Raw genomic sequence first — 5,055 nt, 5'->3', positions numbered from 1 at the left:
ATTAGTGACAACCCCTAAGCTTAGCTTCTCAACAGCTACTCAGAGCCCACTGAGCATGTGAGTGCCTCAGACACTTTCGAAGATGGTGACCCCCTGTGACAAGTTTGAAGTCCTGGATCATTGCTGCTGTTGAGAAGCTGAAACTTTAGGCTGGTGCAATAAGTTCAATATATAAAATATGGCATTTTAAGCCATTTTCATTTTTAGGGTTTAGTTCTCCTTTAAAGGGAATGCCAGATCACAAGACATTACCTGGGTATAATTACAATATTTTTTGTAAATATTTTACTGAATGAAATGTAGCCACATATATACAATATTTTATAAAACTATTCATTTTTTTGCTTTAGCTCTTGAAGAAGAAGGCCGTCCAACGCCTTGGGGTATATTCCGACATCTGTGGCCACCCATTTTATTCCACAATTGATTGGGTGGAAGCGGAGAGAAGAGGACTGCTGCCCCCTGTTATACCAACTACAGTAAGTTCATAGCGTTAATGTGGGATACAATTCATAGATAAATACGTTTTTCTATATAAAATGTGTTTTGCCTTAAAAGGGTTGTTCACTAGATAATAATAACTAATACTACATATTGTAAAATCAAATTTCAGAAACTTTTTAGATTTAGTCAGTTAAGGTGGCCATAGATGCACAGATAATATTGTATGAAACTAATTTTCGTATGATATTCGGTGCGTGTACCGTGGGAAAAGAGCCAACCGATAGCGGCAGAAGACTCGTCGATCGGGCTGAGCGGGAAATTTTGATCGGGTGCCTTTGAAGTGCCTTTGTCAGTGCTAAATAGTCAGATACAGGTAGAATTCTATTGTTTGTAACTGTAAATCTGCCGATTCAGCTCTACACGTGTGTTTTGAAACGAACAATCTTTCTTGGAAAGATCTTTTCTAAGAAAAAAGATCCTTAAAGGTGTTGTTCATCTTCCAAACACTTTTCTTCAGTTGAGTTATCTTCAGATTGTTCAACTTATTTTTTTTCAATTACTTTCCATCCTTTAATTTTTACTATTTTCCCAAAATTAATTTAATGTTCATGTCTGTGGGGTTTCAGTCTTGCAGCTCAATGATCCAAGAGCATTCTGAACTGTTACAATTTGCTACAATTAATTGATACAATGATACAATTAATTAGTTGAACATTTCTTAGCAGTATATGAGGAATATTAGCAACTATTGTATCAATTTAATTCACTTTATTTCTGGATCAGCTAACAGATCCGTTTGGCTACTTGCACTTACACACAAATGTTGTGTTGAATGCAAGTTTTTTACTCAACCACATCTACTATTATACTGTATTACTTCTGCAGTAAAAACGCAGCTACTGTTTTTGCAAGGGAAAAAAAATATATCTGCATTATACTTTCTATATATATAATAGATCTCCCATAAATGACAGTTAACATATCCCTTGTGTTTTGAGTGAAAGTAGACCAATAAATATGCTTTTATGTTAAACAAGCCAAACATTAGTCCTGATTTCCAGTAATGTGGAGGAACTGAACTTTTTCTATAATTTTGATAATAAAAGAGTGCTATGCATATTATTTTCAAAATAGTCTCGGCTTTGTCCATGTCAAGTGAAAAATGACTTAGTACTACTACTTAACCATGCAGTCTGTGGGCCCATCCATTAGTAGTTCTTAAGTCAGACCATGTATGGGACAGATTTCACATTGTAGTGCATTTTTTGACAAAAAAGCCTCCCTGTGTAACGTTTGCCAATGCTTATAATATGGGACTGAATCAGCTGTTTCCCCAGCAGTGGAAAATCACATATGAATAAACTGCTGATGTAACATTAGACTTAGCCTACCCAAACAAAGAAATTACCCTCCGCCTATGTCTATGGCCACCTTTAGAAGCTAGCTGTGCATACATAGTAGCTGAGATTTAAAAGGACACACAACAAAATCATACCTCCCAACTGTACCGCTTTTAGAGGGACAGCCCTCTTTTGACAGCTCAACCCGCAGTCCCTCATTTGTACTGGAAAGTCCCATTTTTCTCTGCACTGAACAGCCTGAAAAATAAAAAAAGTTTCTAACTTAATTGGCTTTTGGCAGAGAGCCCAGAACAGCCACAGCAGCAGATAAGATACTTTTGTTACAATTTCGAGATAAGCAAATAAGTAATTGTAACAATATAAGATAACAGGTACCTTGGGAAACGTTAAGCTGGCCATAGTTGTAAAGATTTTTAAAAGATCTTTTTGTTATTGTGAGACCACGATTATCTCGAAACGATCATTTAAATGTACGATTTGTCCATCAACTAAAAAAGACCATTTCAAGCGATATAGCCAGGAAAACTGAGGGTAGCTGCCTGCTTGGCCCTGCAAACATAGATAGATTACACTGGGACCAATTTTCTGACAGATGTCGGACGAAAAATCGTAAGATGCGCAATCGTTCTATTCTCACTAACCTCACGATAATTTGACAGATTGGTCAGATTGCACTGAAATAGATCATTCACCAACGAAAAATCTTTGCGTCTATGGGGACATTTAGACTCACAGCTTAAAGGGCAATTCACCTTTATTAGCAAAACTGTAATAACTTTCATAACCTGCCAAATTTTCTAAAATGAACATGGTAATTAGGTTGTGTGGCCACACATATCGGCGTGGTCAAAAAGAAATTTCGATGCACTACGCGCGCCAACTTTTTTGTTCCTCTTTTTATTTCCAAAATGTTGGGAGGTGGGCAAAATCATGTGAAAATGTACCTTTCCTTTCAATACTTATAATAATAATATAGCAAAAACAGTTATTTAAATTTGTTGCACAACATGTTTATATAGTTGGTCAAAAACAAAAACTTTTTTGGTAAAATTAATCAATTTATCAGAATGAAACATGAGCTCTGCCACTCTCGTGCTTTACCATACACTCATGGCAATTTAGAATAGAAATATCACAATGGCTACAGAGGGATAATTATTATATAACCATGTATCTCTTTTCTTCCTACAGTCAGTTAAGGGACTCAGCGAGGAAAACATCCCATTCCCAGAGGAGGACCCCAGTTTGACCCACATGGTCAGCGATTTCAACTACATTGACCCAAGCTGGCAGGGGTAATTCCTGTTAGTGCCACCACCGAGGTAAACCTTAGAGTTTGACAAGGAATATTTTTATATTGTTATTTTTATCACCATAACCTAGTTAAACTTTTACATTAGAAATGGATTTCTATATAAGAAGAGGTCTTGAAGAAGCCTTAAAGTTTGAATTACTACTTAATATATTGCATTGTTCATACATTATGGCTTATTGCTTTACAATAATTATTGCATACCTTAACTTATACACTTTCAAGCAGAAATCCCATGATTGGTTACTTGTATATTTATTTCAAAAAAGGGCTGAGATTTCTGGACCAGCAGTACTTTACAGAAAATGTATCTTTTTCAGATTAATCTCATCCAAATCATGAAAGCTGTGCAAATTACCACCAGGACACCAGTAGCACTGGCTTCATCCTATGATATCGGGTAACGTATAACAGCCACGGTGAGCGAATACTGTTTTTTAACATCTTAAAATCTGTCTTACTCCACCTACCCGAATTGGATCTTTCTCCCCACATACACCATCTTTCAGCACTGCATGTAATTGCTAGCATCACCACACAAAGCACTTACAGCTGCATTTATCATCTCTGTGTGCTTTCTGTGCCATTTATATTTTACGCAGCTTTTCATAGTTTAACAGTTTTTGTTCATAGTCTCAGTAGCTAATTTTGTTCTATTTAAAAAAAAAAAAAAAAAAAAACACCTCCCCATCCTTTCATGTTAAACTACCTCCTTGTCTTCCCTGTCTCTCTCAGCGTCCCCGTCTCTCCACATGAACCTACCTTTCCCTATTCCTTGCCAAGCACAGTCTGTTCCCCCCAGGCTTTTTTAAAGCGCAGCCTGTTCCCTGCAGGCTTTATCATCATCTGTGATGTCATCAGAGGGGGGAGAGGGGTGGGTATTGCTAGTGGCCTGTGACTGGCTAATTTCAATCTATGGCCAGTCACAAGTCACCAGTGGTTCCCCTCTAATGACATCACAAACTCACCCTCTTCATCTAACTCCCCATTATACCATTGTAACCAACCTCCCCATCCCTTCAATGTAAAGCTAGCCTTCCCAATTCTTTGCTAAGCACAGCTTGCTTTCAGCAGGCTCTATAAAGCACAGCCTGTTTTCAGCAGGCTCTATAAAGCACAGCCTGCTTTCTGCAGGCTCTATAAAGCACAACCTGTTCCTGGCAGGCCCTAAAAAGCACATCCTGCTTTCTGCAGGCTCAATAAAGCACAGCCTGCTCTCAGCAGGCTCTATAAAGCACACCCTGTTCCCAACAGGCTCTATAAAGCACACCCTGCTTTATGCAGGCTCTATGAAGCATAACTTGTTCCCAGCACTCTCTATAAAGCCCATCCTGCTTTCTGCAGGCTCTATTGCACATCCTGTTCCCAGCAGGCTCTAAAAAGCACATTTTGCTTTCTGTAGGCTCTATAAAGCATTGCCATTTGCACAAATAAATTTCTTTCACTATACCGGAGTGCTGCTGGAATTTGTATCGGAATTATAAAGCATAGCCTGTTCTCAGCAGGCTCTATAAAGCACATCCTGTTCCCAGCATGCTCTATAAAGTACATCATGCTTTTTGCAGGCTCTATAGCACAGCCTGTTCCCAGCACACTCTATAGAACACAGCCAGTTCCCAACAGGTTCTATAAAGCACAACCTTAAACTACCTACGCATCTTCCCTTGACATATCTCCCCATCATTCCTACCCATTATACCTTATTAATAAACCTTCTCATCTTTCCATGTAAAACTACCCTTCCCAATTCTTTACCAAGCATAACCTGATTTCTTCAGACTCTATAAAGCACAGCCTGTTCCCTGCAGGCTCTATAAAGCACAGCCTGTTCCCTGCAGGCTCTATAAAGCACAGCCTGTTCCCTGTAGGCTCTATAAAGCACAGCCTGTTCCCTGTAGGCTCTATAAAGCACAACCTGTTCCCTGCAGGCTCTATAAA

At 38.6% G+C, this 5,055-nt stretch overlaps 1 long non-coding RNA gene across 1 annotated transcript; it reads left to right on the top strand.

The window, feature by feature from the left end:
• The first annotated feature begins 388 nt into the window (after positions 1–388).
• LOC121402066 lies at positions 389–3,737 on the top strand. Its single transcript, XR_005966510.1, has 3 exons — positions 389–479; positions 2,997–3,127; positions 3,438–3,737. It is a non-coding gene; the product is annotated as an uncharacterized LOC121402066 (long non-coding RNA).
• Positions 3,738–5,055: the final 1,318 nt, after the last annotated feature.

This window comes from Xenopus laevis, chromosome 3S (assembly GCF_017654675.1).
Source record: "Xenopus laevis strain J_2021 chromosome 3S, Xenopus_laevis_v10.1, whole genome shotgun sequence".
Lineage (NCBI taxonomy): Eukaryota > Metazoa > Chordata > Amphibia > Anura > Pipidae > Xenopus > Xenopus laevis.
Note: the sequence above shows the minus strand (reverse complement) of the source record. Positions and strands in the feature narration are given on the sequence as shown.